Raw genomic sequence first — 18,249 nt, 5'->3', positions numbered from 1 at the left:
ACATGGATCAGTCATGGTGGTGACATGGATCAGTCATGTTGAAGTAGACGCTGCACCACCAACACTCTCATGGCATTGACAATCACATGATCTTGTCCGTCTCTATATACAAACCTGACAAGGAGTTTCTCAGGGCCTGCGATGCAGTGCAATGAACCCCGACAATATTATTACCTACAAGATACAAGAAAGCCCCCCCCCCGCTTTTATTACTATTTAATGTCTTTCCCATTTCACTGAGTGGTGGAAGAAGAAATTTAATTTTCTAAAGTGGTTTTAGTGCATACGTCAGATTGGATTTTGCTGCTGTCAGTAACCTCAGGCACGGGTATAGCAGGTGGGGGTGGAAAAGGTTTTGGCTAACTGCCAGGTTTCTGCTTCCCATCTCCACCCCCCTCCCTTCCCTTTCAGACGCTGATGGAAAGGCGCTAGGGTTCTGGGCTGGAGGGCCATGCGAGCCAGCATCGTGAGGAGCTGGGCTGCCAGAGCGAATCGACCTCGCTGATTTGCCCTTTTTCCTGTATCGAGGGATGGCCTAGATTGATTTCCACTCCTCCTGCTCCCTCCCAAGGCCACTTTTCGCTTCAAGCTGAGACAGAATGGCCGCCACAATGCCTTTCGTCTGCTGGGCGGACTTCAGTGCATTTAAACGGATGGTTTCTGCTAGGGCATAAAAGATGGGCTAAAGTTGGTATCAATCCCAAAGAAATCTGCTATTGCTCAGTGCTCAAAACATACTGTGAAAACTGTAGAAACAATTGTTTTCGACTAGGCTTGAAGCAGTTGTGCTGCTTTGTTTATAGCAGTTTCTACATTTTTTGTTTCAAAATGGATTGTGCTTCTGTAAATAAACTCATGGCAAAATGCCTGTGCCTCATATGTGAAAATATTATTGAGCCCAGCTAGGCCTCGCCTTGGAGTTCTGTATCCTGGACTCAGAGGTGGGAGGCTTCCCATCACAGGTGGGCCCAATCTGGATGGTTATGGTTGCTGGACCCCATATGGGAGGACTTCGTCTCAAACCCTCCCACTTCATGATTGTGACTGCCCACGTTCCTCTTGCTTTCTTTTGCTAAAGAGTGAAAGAAAACAAGAGAATGTAATGGACACGAGACCCCCGGCATTCGTGGCAGTCATTAAAGTGCTCCGTTAGTTTTAATAAAGAGCTTTCACTGCTGCAGTGAATGCTGGGATAGTTTTGCTTCCATCCATAGAATGAAAAGCTTTGCCTCCAATGCATCGCACCTTTCAAAGCCCTCACGCCTGAAAGTATGGCCTCACACCGCTAAAGTGTCACACCTCAGGATGTCACGGTTGTAAAGTGTCACACCTCAGGGCGTCACGGTTCTAAAGTGTCACGCCTCAGGGCCTCACACCGCTAAAGTGTCACACCTCAGGGCCTCACACCGCTAAAGTGTCACACCTCAGGGCCTCACACCGCTAAAGTGTCACACCTCAGGGCCTCACACCGCTAAAGTGTCACACCTCAGGGCCTCACACCGCTAAAGTGTCACACCTCAGGGCCTCACACCGCTAAAGTGTCACGCCTCAGGGCGTCACGGTTCTAAAGTGTCACACCTCAGGGCGTCACGGTTCTAAAGTGTCACGCCTCAGGGCCTCACACCACTAAAGTGTCACACCTCAGGGCCTCACACCGCTAAAGTGTCACACCTCAGGGCCTCACACCGCTAAAGTGTCACACCTCAGGGCCTCACACCGCTAAAGTGTCACGCCTCAGGGCGTCACGGTTCTAAAGTGTCACGCCTCAGGGCGTCACGGTTCTAAAGTGTCACGCCTCAGGGCGTCACGGTTGTAAAGTGTCACGCCTCAGGGCGTCACGGTTGTAAAGTGTCACGCCTCAGGGCCTCACACCGCTAAAGTGTCACACCTCAGGGCCTCACACCGCTAAAGTGTCACACCTCAGGGCCTCACACCGCTAAAGTGTCACGCCTCAGGGCGTCACGGTTCTAAAGTGTCACGCCTCAGGGCGTCACGGTTGTAAAGTGTCACGCCTCAGGGCGTCACGGTTGTAAAGTGTCACGCCTCAGGGCGTCACGGTTGTAAAGTTTCACGCCTCAGGGCGTCACGGTTCTAAAGTGTCACGCCTCAGGGCGTCACGGTTCTAAAGTGTCACGCCTCAGGGCGTCACGGTTCTAAAGTGTCACGCCTCAGGGCGTCACGGTTCTAAAGTGTCACGCCTCAGGGCGTCACGGTTGTAAAGTGTCACGCCTCAGGGCGTCACGGTTGTAAAGTGTCACGCCTCAGGGCGTCACGGTTCTAAAGTGTCACGCCTCAGGGCGTCACGGTTGTAAAGTGTCACGCCTCAGGGCGTCACGGTTGTAAAGTGTCACGCCTCAGGGCGTCACGGTTGTAAAGCGTCACGCCTCGGCGTCACGGTTCGAAAGCGTCACGCCTCAGGGCGTCACGGTTCTAAAGCGTCACGCCTCAGGACGTCACGGTTCGAAAGCGTCACGCCTCAGGACGTCACGGTTCGAAAATGTCACATGTCCGTTGGGCAAAAAATGGTGATTGGCTCAAATGGCCACTCATCTCTTAAGTTACCAATCAAATATCCGAGGGCTGGGGGGAAAAACACCCCCCTCCCCCCCCCCCCCACCCAGCTACCACCAGCACTTCAGCAGCGGGGCACCTCCAAACTGCTAAAGGTGGTCTTGCAGCCTTGATTCCCTCCCCACCCCGACTCTGCAAACGTCAGCGGGTGGGGTTTTCCCAGCAGACGTAACCACCTGGACCCCCACCCCTGCGGATTTTCTAGGCCCAAACCTCCACAGCGGGAATCAATAAACGGAGTGGGGCCGGAGTGGTAGCAGAGCCTGTGTGGCTTATTACCACACCAGGAGGGCGGGGGGGCCTTTACTGTGAAGTTGGAGGCGCCCAGTGTTAGATAAAAGAGGAACCTGCGGGAATGATCTTTCCTCTCAGCTCAGTGTGCTGGTACACGATAAACAAGAGCAGCTAGAAGGTATTTCTTCAATTTATTTTGCCCACTCCTGGCCATTGAAACTCAGCAGCACTATAGACAGGGCAGCTCCAAGCCGCAGGCTGCACAAACTTCCAAAGCTATGACAGGCCGAGGCTCGACTATAAATGAGTCACTGCAGGTGCTCATGTGAACTGAGGTCATCTTTACTGCATGGATGTGCTGTGTCAGCTGGATCATACTTCATTCCAAAGATCCAACTCACCAGGAGATGGTAATAAAAGATATAAATACTCTCCCTTGGACGTGATGTTTACCCCTTCCTCACTGACATGTCAAAGGAACATCAGAACCCACAGGATTGAAAAGCTCTCGACGATCCATCTGGTCGGGTGCAACAAAAAAAAACAGGAAGAGAGAACACTGTGAGAAGTTACAGAAGGAAATGGGTGATAAACATTTTCAGGCATAAAGCGGGCTACTACACCACCAGATGTTGTCTACAAGTTGGCATGCAGCAGATGGTACAACTCTGTACCAGCCTGTCTTGTGAAGGGAAGGTGGCACAGGCAGGTCTCCTGAGACACGTCCAGTAGCAAGTGGAGGGCCTTGGAAACGTGGGTTCCAGGAAAGTGACAGGTGCCAACAAAATTCCTGAGGTGTCGTTGCACCTGTGTTTGTTGACTGACACGAACTCTTCCTCCTCATCTAAACGATGCAGTGCGTTGCGAAGCCCCGAAGGAGTGCCCATCGTCAGCACTTTGCATGATGCCGTTTAAAGGCCAGCAGAAACTGGGAATAACGATGGAAAGTATCAGCAGGACAAAAAAGCAAATCAATGATGGACAATCCAGCAAAACCAACAAATGCAAAGTGGAGCAAAGTGTAATAGAAAAAAAGCTAGAAGTAAGTACTGTGGCTAGCAAGGCAATCTACCATCCCCCTTCAAGAAGCCTTAACCTGGCGAGGTGCCAGAACTCGTGATGTGCTCAGTTCTTCTGGGTAAAATGCACACTGTGATAATTCAGGGCCAAAGGAGCTCAGATCCTTTGTGATTATGTTAAAGCAGAGCCCAATGCTGAGACCGGAACTGGGCATATGGCTGAGTGCCATCATTGTGTGAACGAAAACCCACCAAATCAATGCCCCGCCCCACCTGCCTTTACCAGCCCTGTCAATCATGCTGACCAGCAGCCAATGAGATTGCCAGAACGTGACACCACAGTCAAGTGATGACTATTGTCCAACGGATTGGCTTAAAAGTGATATTTTTGTTAATAACATAGATAGATTTCTAACTAATCCCTTCCTTTGATGTAGACTAAACATTTCAGAATTCAATGGCTTATTTTTTCTGGGGGTCTTACCATGAACTGTTTGGAGACAGTGCTTCTGAAACAAGAGCTGCTTGCTTTATATGTGCCCCATACTTGTGTATCCTACTTGGTCTGGAATGACTGAGAGACGCCAGGGGCAACTGGACCCAGGCCAGTGAAACCGGTGTAGAGAATGCGAGCAGGTGCCGCTGTCACTCAGCAGGCCTCCCTGTGTTTGTTTGTTTAAATCATTCTGTGCAGTCTTCGGAAAATGCTGGAATCACAAACACGGCCGGCATTCCAGATTCTCGGTGTCGTTTGCGTCACAGTGAATAACAGAGCTCGACACAGAAGAAGGAATGTTTCTACACACCATTTTTACTTGCAATAGATCGCTGCACTTGGCCTGCTGTGGCAATGCATCAGCATCTCTCAATACGTTCTTGCTGATTTGTGAAACCCAGGAAACTAAGACTGATATTATAAGCCAGACTACGCCATGGAGGGCACACTAGGGTTTACTAAGGCTGGAGCAGCACAGGCAATGGGATGCTGGAGCATGTCACTCACCCCAACACAGTCGGATCTGTGCCAGTTCAAGCACTCAGAGTGATCTTCTGTCAGGCTTTTTAGACAAGTGAGCTCGCTGAATACGAGCCATGGCTTTATTTAAATATTATAATATATTTAAATGCAACCTAGCATGATTTTCCATCCATTTCGACTCCCTTCAGCCACCTGGAGTTAGCCTAAGGGAAGTTCCATTGAGGCTTTTAAAGAGCCTAAGGCTTTTTAGGCATTTTCTTTCAAATTTCCAATCTTACAGTACATTTTTAACACTGTTTTTTGTCATTTGTTGTTGGCATTTTAATCAAAGTGTTTTCATCTCGGTTTTGTACATGTTTCTTATATTTCTCCTAACAGCACTGCGGAACCTAAAGTAGCTGAATATTGACAGCTAATTCACTGGCCTGTCACAACAGCTTGCATCTATATAGTGCCTTTCTAATGTCGTAAAACGTCCCAAGGCGCTTCACAGGAGTGTAATCAGACAAAATTTGACACCGAGCCGCATAAGGAGATATTAGGACAGGACTTGGTCAAAGAGGTAGGTTTTAAGGAGCGTCTTAAAGGAGGAGAGAGAGGCGGAGAGGATTAGGGTCACCTGCAATTGAGGCATTTCCTAGACTTCAGCAAAACTGGAAGAGCTAAGAAAAAAGGGGACTAGTAAAGGAGACTTTAACACCACAAACTGTCACCGGAGATCAGGGAGAGACAAGATATCCAAGTGAGTATCCTGTGATGGTCAGCAAGTCAAGTTAAAATGAGAGGTTTGGTTTTGGAGCACTTCAAATATGGTGTTTCATGGTTGAAGTGGTACAGATGAAGGAAGGCATGCCAGGGAGGTCAGTAAGCACCAATGCTGGACTGTCCACACCCGCCAATATGCCCCCAACTACATTTGCCAGCACTGGACGATCTATCACCTTCAGGGGTCGGAGAGGAATTTCCCATAAATCTTTATCCACGAATTGGCCTCGGTTTGATTTTCTTCTTTTTGCCTTTCCCAGGAGATTTCTTGGCTGCTTTTGGGTGAGGAGCAATGAGAGTCAAGATGCAAAATGTATGGGACAGGCTCGATGGACCAGCTGGTCTTTGCCTGTCTGTCATTTCCATCTGTTCACATGGACTTGTCAGGCACTTCTTACTAGGCATGATGCACAATTGTCCCTGGAGAACCAAACAGAGAAGCTTCCTCACACCCACCTCGCACAGCAATGTCTCCACTTTTCCAGTTTTGAGTGCTGTGCCAATTCACCACTTGGCCACAGACTCCGTCTCCTGCCTCTACCTTTATTCATCCATTGCCTGAGTTTTCCCAGACACTTCTCTTACCCCAAATAGCTGAAACAATTTGTTCACCTCTATGCAGGGGGTGTAGTAACAGAGAGACCTGGGGGTGTATGTACACAAATCTTTGAAGGTGGCAGGACAAGTTGAGAAGGCTGTTAAAAAAGCATATGGGATCCTGGGCTTTATAAATAGAGGAATAGACTGCAAAAGCAAGGGAGTTATGCTAAACCTTTGTAAAACACTGGTTAGGCCTCAGCTGGAGTATTATGCTTAATTCTGGGTGCCATAGTTTAGGAAGGATGTCAAGGCCTTGGAGAGGGTGCAGAGGAGATTTACTAGAATGGTACCAGGGATGAGGGACTTCAGTTATGTGGAGAGACTGGAGAAGCTGGGGTTGTTCTCCTTAGAGTGGAGAAGGTTAAGAGGAGATTTGATAGAGGTGTTCGAAATCATGAAGGGTTTTGATAGAGTAAATAAGGAGAAAATCTTTCCAGTGGCAGTAGGGTCGGTAACCAGAGGACACAGATTTAAGGTGATTGGCAAAAGAACCGGGGCGAGATGAGGAGAATTTTTTTTTATGCAGCAAGTTGTAATGATCTGGAATGCACTGCCTGAAAGGGAAGTGCTTTCAAAATGGAATTAGATATATACTTGAAAAGGAAAAATTTGCAGGGCTATGGGGAAAGAGCAGGGGAATCGGACTATTTGGATAGCTCTCTCAAAGAATGGCCTCCTTCTGTGCTGTAAGATTCTATGCAAACTTTAGGTGGCCACATCCCTTTAAATTTTGGCTGCAGTCCTTCAGGAGCTGCTCATGTGTACAATTGTCCCCCTTTGGCGAGCTGTCAGCACGGCTGCCTCCTGCCACTTGTTTTACCGTCCGCCGCCGAAAACGGGCAAATCGCGGTAACACCAACACGGTCTACATTGGAAAATTCACCCTAGTATAATTGAGAAAGTGGAAGTTAAGGGGCTCCTAATGTTATGACCCCTTATCTCAGAAAATGTTACATTCTTGTCTTCCATCAAGGAAACATGGATAGCCCTCTATGTGTTTCAACTTTGAGAAGATATTGTGCAGCACAATGAATGTTGTTGGAGTGCTGTCCTTTCTCCAATAATCCAGCCCCGTTGGTTTGAATAAAGGAAGTGGTACCTCTGTCTGTCATGAACAGTCCAAAGTGAACTTTGAAGTGTCTTAATCCAGCTTCCGGTGGACACATGCCTGGCAAGCAAACTGCTTCCTGATGGGTCATTTCTTGAGCATGGCAACATGAGATGGGACCAAAAGGTGACCATTCCCAAGGAGGGAGAGAAAGTCAAAAGAGTCAGCCCAGTCTCACCCACCTCCTTGTAGCCAGTTATGATGCCATGTTGTCAGAGGCCTCCGATCAGGTCTTCTGCCTGAGCTCCTGAGTCTGAGCTGGTGCTCAGTGCAAGGTGGCAACGCAGCAGAAGGGGAGAAAGTGACAAATACCTAACAGAAGACACCAAAAGGGATTGCAGTCCCCGCTGCTTATAGCGGGCACGTTGGCGTTACCGCAATTTGCCCGCTATAGGCGGTGGACGGTAAAACGAGGGGCAGGAGGCAGCCCTGCGACTTTGTGGGACAGCAGCACTGACCTTACCTCCAACCGAAGGGCAGAGGACTGAAGTGGCACAGCGAGAAAGGAAAGCAAGAAGAAGAAAATCAAACTCTCGAGCAGCTGCCGGAAGGCAAGAAATGGAGGAGGGACGAAAACCTGCAGTTAATGAAGCAGGAAAATCGATTCCAAGAAGGATCCCATGACAAAGAATGCCTGAAATAGCCTTACCCTGTTATAAGCGGTGCCTTTATAATTGATTCTTATGGTAATGGCAAATAGTTAGCGCTATTGGCCCTACATAGGCGGGGATGGTGTCAGTGGAGGGGACCGTACCACTATCAGGAACATTGAAGAAAAATGTATTGTAATTCAATGTGTCAGTGACTAGTGCTGTAGTAAAGGGCCCTCTGTTAGTCTAGAACCCGTTATTGATGTGTTAACCTGGACCGTGCTAACTAGCAGTGGTAACCAGAGCTCGACGACAACTGTCTCTCACCTTGTTCCCTCATCCAACATCCTCAAATATGTTGGATAACAAAGATTCACAACCCTGTCATATTTTCTTCTTCCTGGCATGTGGGCATTGCCAAGGTGGTTGAGATTGGGTAACTCAATTTGGGTCAAACTTGGGGCCTTCCTGGGCTAATGGCCCAATGCTACACCAACTAGTGATCCACCACATGGAGCTATCAGAACTGTTCCTTTTTATTTTAATATTAAAGGAAATTTACTGAACTACTGACTGCTTCTGACAATATTTAATGTGTATAGAGCATATGGTACAGTTATTGGGGACATTAAATACAGCAAATAGAGCACACAGTACACAGCTATCAGGGACAGTAAATAAAGCAAATAGAGCACACAGTACACAGCTATCAGGGACATTAAATACAGCAAATAGAGCACACAGTACACAGCTATCAGGGACAGTAAATAAAGCAAATAGAGCACACAATACACAGCTATCAGGGACATTAAATACAGCAAATAGAGCACACAGTACACAGCTATCAGGGACAGTAAATAAAGCAAATAGAGCACACAGTACACAGCTATCAGGGACATTAAATACAGCAAATAGAGCACACAGTACACAGCTATCAGGGACAGTAAATACAGCAAATAGAGCACACAGTACACAGCTATCAGGGACAGTAAATAAAGCAAATAGAGCACACAGTACACAGCTATCAGGGACAGTAAATAAAGCAAATAGAGCACACAGTACACAGCTATCAGGGACATTAAATACAGCAAATAGAGCACACAGTACACAGCTATCAGGGACAGTAAATAAAGCAAATAGAGCACACAGTACACAGCTATCAGGGACAGTAAATAAAGCAAATAGAGCACACAGTACACAGCTATCAGGGACAGTAAATAAAGCAAATAGAGCACACAGTACACAGCTATCAGGGACAGTAAATAAAGCAAATAGAGCACACAGTACACAGCTATCAGGGACAGTAAATAAAGCAAATAGAGCACACAGTACACAGCTATCAGGGACAGTAAATAAAGCAAATAGAGCACACAGTACACAGCTATCAGGGACATTAAATAAAGCAAATAGAGCACACAGTACACAGTTATCAGGAACAGTAAATAAAGCAAATAGAGCACACAGTTAATAGGGACAGTAAATAAAGCAACTAGAGCACACAGTTAATAGGGACAGTAAATAAAGCAACTAGAGCACACAGTTAATAGGGACAGTAAATAAAGCAACTAGAGCACACAGTTAATAGGGACAGTAAATAAAGCAAATAGAGCACACAGTACACAGCTATCAGGGACAGTAAATAAAGCAAATAGAGCACACAGTACACAGTTATTAAGGACAGTAAACAAAGCAAATAGAGCACACAGTTAATAGGGACAGTAAATAAAGCAAATAGAGCACACAGTACACAGCTATCAGGGACAGTAAATAAAGCAAATAGAGCACACAGTACACAGTTATTAAGGACAGTAAACAAAGCAAATAGAGCACACAGTACACAGTTATTAGGGACTGTAAATCAAGCAAATAGAGCACACAGTACACAGTTATTAAGGACAGTAAATAAAACAAATAGAGCACACAGTACACAGTTATTAGGGACATTAAATAAAGCAAATAGAGCACACAGTACACAGTTATTAGGGACTGTAAATCAAGCAAATAGAGCACACAGTACACAGTTATTAGGGACAGTAAATAAAGCAAATAGAGCACACAGTACACCATTATTAGGGACATTAAATCAAGCAAATAGAGCACACAGTACACAGTTATTAGGGACTGTAAATCAAGCAAATAGAGCACACAGTTATTAAGCACAGTAAATAAAGCAAATAGAGCACACAGTACACAGTTATTAGGGACATTAAATAAAGCAAATAGAGCACACAGTACACAGTTATTAGGGACTGTAAATCAAGCAAATAGAGCACACAGTACACAGTTATTAGGGACAGTAAATAAAGCAAATAGAGCACACAGTACACAGTTATTAGGGACAGTAAATAAAGCAAATAGAGCACACAGTACACAGTTATTAGGGACAGTAAATAAAGCAAATAGAGCATTCAGTACACAGTTATTAGGGACATTAAATAAAGCAAATAGAGCACACAGTACACAGTTATTAGGGACAGTAAACAGATCACACAGTACATAACTATTAGTGATATAAATAAAGCAAACAGAGCACACGTCAGAACAAACGGTAATAGCTATCAAGGACAGTAAACAAAGCAAACAGAGCACACAATACACAGTGCTGTCAAAGACAGTAAATAGAGTAAACCGAGTACACCATGAACAGCTATCAAGGCCAGTGATTAAAGGCCAACACAGTACACACTGCTATCAAGGACAGTAAACAGAACATATAGAGCACACAGTACATATTGTAATCAGCATGGTACGTTATGTTTGTAATATGCAGTGCCCTGTATACGAGACTCTGTTCACTGGGTGGTGAATTTATTGTCTCTTGTGATGAAATGGATATTTCCCTGAAGTGCCCACGCTCCACCTTCTGCGTCATTTGTGCCATGACGTTTGCCCAGTACCCTGACCAACTGGCTAAATACAGATGAAAGGAGCTGCTTTTTTTTTTGCAAGCAACACCTGTCGATCATATCAAAATTCAGGGTTAAAGGGCTATTCTTGGAGGGGTGGCTGGAGAAGATCAGATGTTCTGGTGCCAAATTAAGTCAGTGACATGACTGGGGATTAATGGCCTTCCACCACAGGCTGACACGCAGTTGCTGCTGGTGCATCAGACTCCAATTAAATGGAGAGCAGAATTTCCAAAATAGTTCCTCTACTGGTCGATGTGCATGCTGAAGAAGAGTCGGTTTAACGCATCAATACAGAAATATACAGTATTTGGAAACATGCTGCTTTATACATTAACATAGAGGCCGTTACTCATAAAATTCCTCTCTGTCTATTTGTTACACTTGTTGGCCATGGTCATCCTGGGGCCTAAATTTGACAGGTTCATGCCCGCCAGTGCCCTGCAGTGCTGACGCCAGTGCAGTTGATGAGGGTCAGTGGGAGGGCACCACGTTTTCATGGGGCCAGCAGGTATCTGAACTACTACGGGCGCATTTTGGGCACCCACCTGCCCTCCAACTTCCATCACCTGCCAGCTATCCGGGGGGGGCGGGGGGGGGGGGCGGGTGAGCACATCTGCCCACCCATTCTGAGATCTGCTCCATTGATGCCCTTTGTAAGGGGGCCAATAGTAAAAGTTATTTTTTAATTGCCCATAATCTGAGGTCTAGGCTGCTTCCTTGGCTTGGAATCCCCCACTCCCCGCCAATGGGGCCCACTAGAGTTTGGAACCCCTCGCCCATTTCCCAGGTCGGAATCGCTTACATATTGAGGATGGGCGTCAGGGTGATTAACTGCCTGGTTGGGGGGGGGTGAGGAGTGGGGGGAGAAATTGAAATTGACGCTGTACCTAATGCGATCAATCTCACTCGGCAAACTGACCACTCAAATTTTAACCCCTGACCCCAATGTTGCGAGGACACAAACATGGCGTAAATAACAGGCAGCACAGTGTATGGCTTCAGCCATCATTTGGGAAGTGGCGTCAGTTAGCGGGGAGATGGCAGAATTGTGGGAAATATGACATCCTATTGATTTCTTCCTTCAGGCATAATACGGTGCTAACACACTTGGCATCAGTATCAGCTCCTATTCCCCTCTTTAAGTACTATCTTGAATTTGGGGCATTTGGCCCAATAACTGTTTTTTCCTCTGTACACTTTGCCGGCAACTGCTCCATTTGACCGAAAGAAAACGTAACAGTTGCGATTTTCCTCTTAGTGGGCTTGCTGGTGTTAAGTTGGCAGGGTGGGTGCAACCTTCGGAATCAAGGAGGCTGCTACCCACCCTACCCACGTCCAGTTCTACGTTCAATAACATTCCCTCTGCTCCTGGGGTATCCCAAGTATCGTCCACTTCCTCTTGAAGTATCATCATGAAGCTGCTATCATCACTTGATTTATTAATGTCTATATAGTGTACCCCATTGTTCTCATGGTTACCAGCCTGCCTCCCCTTCTCGGTGTGATGGCTTTCTCTCTCGGGCTTTCTATCTCTACATGTTCATTCTATGTGATCTTTTCCTTTCATAGCTGGAGTAAGCCTGATCCACAGTCTTTATCAGGGTGGTTAGTCTTCCACAATGTCCATGTTTACTTGGCTTCCTGTGTGAAACCATTGTGGGAGCATCATGATTACAAGAGCTGAAGAGGCTGAAGGGGAAGGCCCACCACCACCTTCTCTGAGCACTGAAGGGTGGGCACTCAATGTCGGCCTTGCCAGCGACACCCACGTCCCAAGGTCAATGGAAAAATTGGATTATCCTTAGAGATGCATGGGGTTAATATGATGACTCCCATGTGGCCATTTCCATCTCAATCGGTTTCTCAAGTCAGTTCTGTTTCCAATAAAAGATGTTGTTGAGTTACTTTCCAAACCACATCTGAGTCAATCTGTCGAGGTATCATTAGGTTTGCATTGAGCTCACAAAGTTTAGCCAATTTCTTTCGCATTGCCATGTACTGTGCAATAGACTTCTCCTTCTCGATCGTACTTAGGAAAATGAAATCTTTCAGTGAGCAAAACAACAACAACTTGCATTTATATAGCACCTTTAAGATGGAAAAATGACCCATTACTTCATGTCAAATCAATGATCCCTCAGAATCGACCCAATATACCTGAGCTCAAATAACCACAGGTAAGAAGGTCAGGAGAGACTCCAAAACATAACACCAAAGAGAACATTACTTTTGGTTACAGTCATCAGACTTTTGACCTTTGAGGGTAGAGCCAAGCTTCTGGTGAGCTTGGAATCGCATTCCCTCTCAAAGGCTCTGGTAATGTCCAGCGCTTCTGCTCTGATTTCATGGCAGGCATTGAAAGAACGGCTTCGATTCTGGATGATAAAATCAAGTGTCACAAGTTGACCCGTTTTTACGACAACTGGCTTTCAAATGACCAGATTAACTGAATACAATTGCACAATAGAAGGCCCAAACTTTGAGTTTCTATGCTAGTAATATAACTACTTCACTACTGTACCTATATATAAAAAAGAAAGATATCTAGATCTTTATAAAACACTGGTTAGGCCTCAGCTGGAGTATTGTGTTCAATTCTGGGCACCGCACTTTAGGAAGGATGTCAAGGCCTTAGAGAGGGTGCAGAAGAGATTTACTCGAATGGTACCAGGGATGAGGGACTTCAGTTATGTGGAGAGACTGGAGAAGCTGGGGTTGTTCTCCTTAGAGCAGAGAAGGTTAAGAGGAGATTTGATAGAGGAGTTCAAAATCATGAACGGTTTTGATAGAGTAAATAAGGAGAAACTGTTTCCAGTGGCAGAAGGGTCGGTAACCAGAGGACACAGATTTAAGATAATTGGCAAAAGAGTCAGAGGTGAGATGAGGAGAAATTTTGTTATGATCAGGAATGCACTGCCTGAAAGGGCGGTGGAAACAGATTCAATAATAACTTTCAAAAGGGAAATGGATAAATATTTGAAGGGGAAAATTTTGCAGGGCTATGGGGAAAGAGCAGGGGGAATGGGTCTAATTGGATTGCTCTTTCAAAGAGCTGGCACAGGCTTGATGGGCCGAATGGTCTCCACCTGTGCTGTAACATACTATGAATCGATGATCCTTTCCTGTCCACTTGGTTGTTTGATCTGTCCTATTGGCTTCTGCTTTTTGGCCATCAAGGCTTTTAATCAGGGCGGTGAGCCAATGCCAATGAGCGGCCTTTTGGATGGGATGTAGTAGTATCCAGCACTGCATGTCATTTACTTAGTCTGTGCCCAGATGACATTGAGGTCATTTGACTGGCAGATGGGTTGCCAGCTCTCGGTAACAAGTTCCTGCTTAAAATTCTTCCAATTTCCTGTATCACAAACTTTGGGCTTGGCATTTCTTTCCAAGATACCAGTGAAGGAGCCAGACTAAGTGGAGGTCAGACATGCCAAGTGGTGTTTAATGACATAAGAAGTACACATAGGGATTGTTGTCTGTGCTTGCCCTAAGTTGACATTGGGTGCAGTGATCAAAGGCATAATTGAGGAGAGAATAGTTGCCACCTGTCCAATCTTAGCAGGGTGTCAGGTGGACGTCTTCAAAGAGGCATTAATGATGGGGGGACATCATGCATCACATTTCTCGTCATTAAAGCCTGAGCAATGCTGGTATAAGGAATGGGCGGAGGAAGGGTTAAATCCATTTCCACCCTCCCCTCTCTGAGACAGGCTCCCCTGGGTGGCTGCAAATACCGCTGGGAGCTGGCAAATGGCACTGACCCTGGAAGACCCAGCAGGATGAAGGCCCCTACTCTACCACAACCTTCAGAGAGCAGCACCTACAGCATCACACTGGCACCTCCGCTCCCTCCACCTGCCATTTTCAATCTAGTGCCCAATTAATCCCATTTTGTGCTGTGAAACGGGGTTGATATCGGCCAACACCCAAGGATTCTTACAGCTATGCAGAAAAGACTTTCGTCCAATCACTTTCCGAGAGGTGAAAGATGTCTAACCACCTGCATCACTCAGTCCCCTCGTCCCTCAGTCCCTAGTCCCTCAGTCCCTAGTCCCCCAGTCCCTAGTCCCCCAGTCCCTAGTCCCCCAGTCCCCCAGTCCCCGAAAGTCCCCCAGTCCCCAGTCCCCTACAATCACCCAGTCCCCCAATCCCCAGTCCCCCAGTGCCCTACAATCCCCCAGACCCCCAGTCCCCTATAGTCCCCTAGTCCCCTACAATCCCCTAGTCCCCTATAGTCCCCCAATCCCCCAGTCCCCTACAATCCCCCAGTCCCCCGGCCCCCTACAGTCCCCCAGTCCCCTGTAGTCCCCCAGTCCCCTATAGTCCCCCAATCCCCCAGTCCCCTACAATCCCCCAGTCCCCCGGTCCCCGACAGTCCCCCAGTCCCCTACAATCCCCCAGTCCCCTACAATCCCCCAGTCCCCCAGTCCCCTACAATCCCACAGTCCCCCAGTCCCCTACAATCCCCCAGTCCCCCGGTCCCCTACAGTCCCCCAGTCCCCTTCAATCCCCCAGCCCCCTATAGTCCCCCAGTCTCCCAGTCCCCTACAATCCCACAGTCCCCCAGTCCCCTACAATCCCCCAATCCCCCAGTCCCCAACAATCCCCTAGTCCCCGAGTCCCCCAGTCCCCCAGTCCCCTACAGTCTCCCAGTCCCTCAGTCCCCTATAGTTCCCCAGTCCTCTAAAATTCCCCCAGTCCCCTAGTCCCCATGTCCCCTATTGTCCCCCAGTCCCCTATAGTCCCCCAGTCCCCTATGGTCCCCAGTCCCCTATAGCTCCTCTCATGCCCTAGAGTCCCCCAGTCCCCTATAGCTCTCCTCATCCCCTATAGTCTCCTGGTCCCCTATAGTCCCCCAGTCCCCTATAGTCTCCTAGTCCCCTATAGTCCCCCAGTTCCCGAGAGCCCCCCAGTCCCCTATATTCTCCCAGTCCCCTATAATCTCCCAGTCCCATATAGCTCTCCTCATCCCCTGTAGTCCCTTGGATGCCTAGACTCCCCTAGTCCCCTATAGTCTCCCAGTCCCCGAAAGCTCTCCTCATCCACCAAAGTCCCCCAGTCCCCTATAGCCTCCTAGTCCCCTATAGCCTCCTAGTCCCCTATAGCCTCCTAGTCCCCTATAGCCTCCTAATCCCCTATAGTCGCCCAGTCCCTTATAGCTCTCCTAGTCCCTTATAGTCCCCCAGTCCCCTATAGCCTCCTAATCCCCTATAGTCACCCAGTCCCCTATAGTTCCCCAGTCCCCTATAGTCCCCCAGTCCCCTATAGTTCCCCAGTCCCCTATAGTCCCCCAGTCCCCTATAGTCCACCAGTCCCCTATAGTCCCCAGTCCCCTATAGTCCCCTAGTCCCCTATAGCTCCCCTCGTCCCCTATACTCCCCAGTCCCCTATAGTCCCCAGTCCCCTATAGTCCCCTAGTCCCCTATAGCTCCCCTCGTCCCCTATAGTCCCCAGTCCCCTATAGCTCCCCTCGTCCCCTATAGCTCCCCTCGTCCCCTATAGTCCCCAGTCCCCTATAGTCCCCCAGTCCCCTATAGTCGCCCAGTCCCTTATAGCTCTCCTAGTCCCTTATAGTCCCCCAGTCCCTTATAGTCCCCCAGTCCCCTATAGCCTCCTAATCCCCTATAGTCACCCAGTCCCCTATAGTTCCCCAGTCCCCTATAGTCCCCCAGTCCCCTATAGTCCACCAGTCCCCTATAGTCCCCAGTCCCCTATAGTCCCCTAGTCCCCTATAGCTCCCCTCGTCCCCTATACTCCCCAGTCCCCTATACTCCCCAGTCCCCTATAGTCCCCTAGTCCCCTATAGCTCCCCTCGTCCCCTATACTCCCCAGTCCCCTATAGTCCCCAGTCCCCTATAGTCCCCTAGTCCCCTATAGCTCCCCTCGTCCCCTATAGTCCCCAGTCCCCTATAGTCCCCTAGTCCCCTATAGCTCCCCTCGTCCCCTATAGTCCCCAGTCCCCTAGTCCCCTATAGCTCCCCTCGTCCCCTATAGTCCCCTAGTCCCCTATAGCTCCCCTCGTCCCCTATAGTCCCCTAGTCCCCTATAGCTCCCCTCGTCCCCTATAGTCCCCAGTCCCCTATAGCTCCCCTCGTCCCCTATAGTCCCCCAGTCCCCTATAGTCCCCTAGTCCCCTATAGCTCTCCTAGTCCCCTATAGTCGCCAGTCCCCTATAGTCCCCAGTCCCCTATAGTCCCCCAGTCCCCTATAGTCCCCTAGTCCCCTATAGTCCCCCAGTCCCCTATAGTCCCCAGTCCCCTATAGTCCCCCAGTCCCCTATAGTCCCCTAGTCCCCTATAGTCCCCCAGTCCCCTATAGTCCCCAGTCCCCTATAGTCCCCCAGTCCCCTATAGTCCCCTAGTCCCCTATAGTCCCCCAGTCCCCTATAGTCCCGTAGTCCCCTATAGTCCCCAGTCCCCTATAGTCCCCTAGTCCCCTATAACTCTCCTCATCCCCTATAGTCCCCTAGTCCCCTATAACTCTCCTCATCCCCTATAGTCCCCAGTCCCCTATAGCTCTCCTCATCCCCTATAGTCCCCAGTCCCCTATAGTCCCCAGTCCCCTATAGCTCTCCTCATCCCCTATAGTCCCCAGTCCCCTATTGCTCTCCTCATCCCCTATAGTCCCCAGTCCCCTATAGCTCTCCTCATCCCCTATAGTCCCCAGTCCCCTATAGCTCTCCTCATCCCCTATAGTCCCCAGTCCCCTATAGCTCTCCTCATCCACTATAGTCCCCCAGTCCCCTATAGTCCCCCATTCTCCTATAGTCCCCCAGTCCCCTATAGTCTCCTAGTCCCCTATAATCTCCCAGTCCCCTATAGCTCTCCTCATCCCCTGTAGTCCCTTGGATGCCTAGACTCTCCTAGTCCCCTATAGCCTCCTCATCCCCGATAGCCTCCTAATCCCCTATAGCTCTCCTAGTCCCCTATAGTCTCCTAGTCCCCTATAGCTCTCCTAGACCCCTATAGTCCCCCAGTCCCTTATAGTCCACCAGTCCCCTATAGTCCCCCAGTCCCTTATAGCCTCCTAATCCCCTATAGTCACCCAGTCCCCTATAGCCTCCTAATCCCCTTTAGACCCCCAGTCCCCTATAGTCCCCAGTCTCCTATAGTCCCCGAGTCCCCTATAGCTCCCCTCGTCCCCTATAGTCCCCAGTTCCCTATAGTCCCCTAGTCCCCTATAGCTCTCCTAGTCCCCTATAGTCCCCAGTCCCCTATAGTCCCCAGTCCCCTATAGTCCCCTAGTCCCCTATAGCTCCCCTCGTCCCCTATAGTCCCCAGTCCCCTATAGTCCCCAGTCCCCTATAGTCCCCAGTCCCCTATAGTCCCCCAGTCCCCTATAGCTCTCCAGTCCCCTATAGCTCTCCAAGTCCCCTATAGTCCCTTAGTCCCCTATAGTCCCCTAGTCCCCTATAGCTCTGCTCATCCCCGATAGCTCTCCTAGTCCCCTATAGTCCCCAGTCCCCTATAGT

Source organism: Heptranchias perlo, chromosome X, assembly GCF_035084215.1.
Source record: "Heptranchias perlo isolate sHepPer1 chromosome X, sHepPer1.hap1, whole genome shotgun sequence".
Lineage (NCBI taxonomy): Eukaryota > Metazoa > Chordata > Chondrichthyes > Hexanchiformes > Hexanchidae > Heptranchias > Heptranchias perlo.
The sequence above is the reverse complement of the archived record's forward strand: the minus strand, read 5'-3'. Positions refer to the sequence as shown.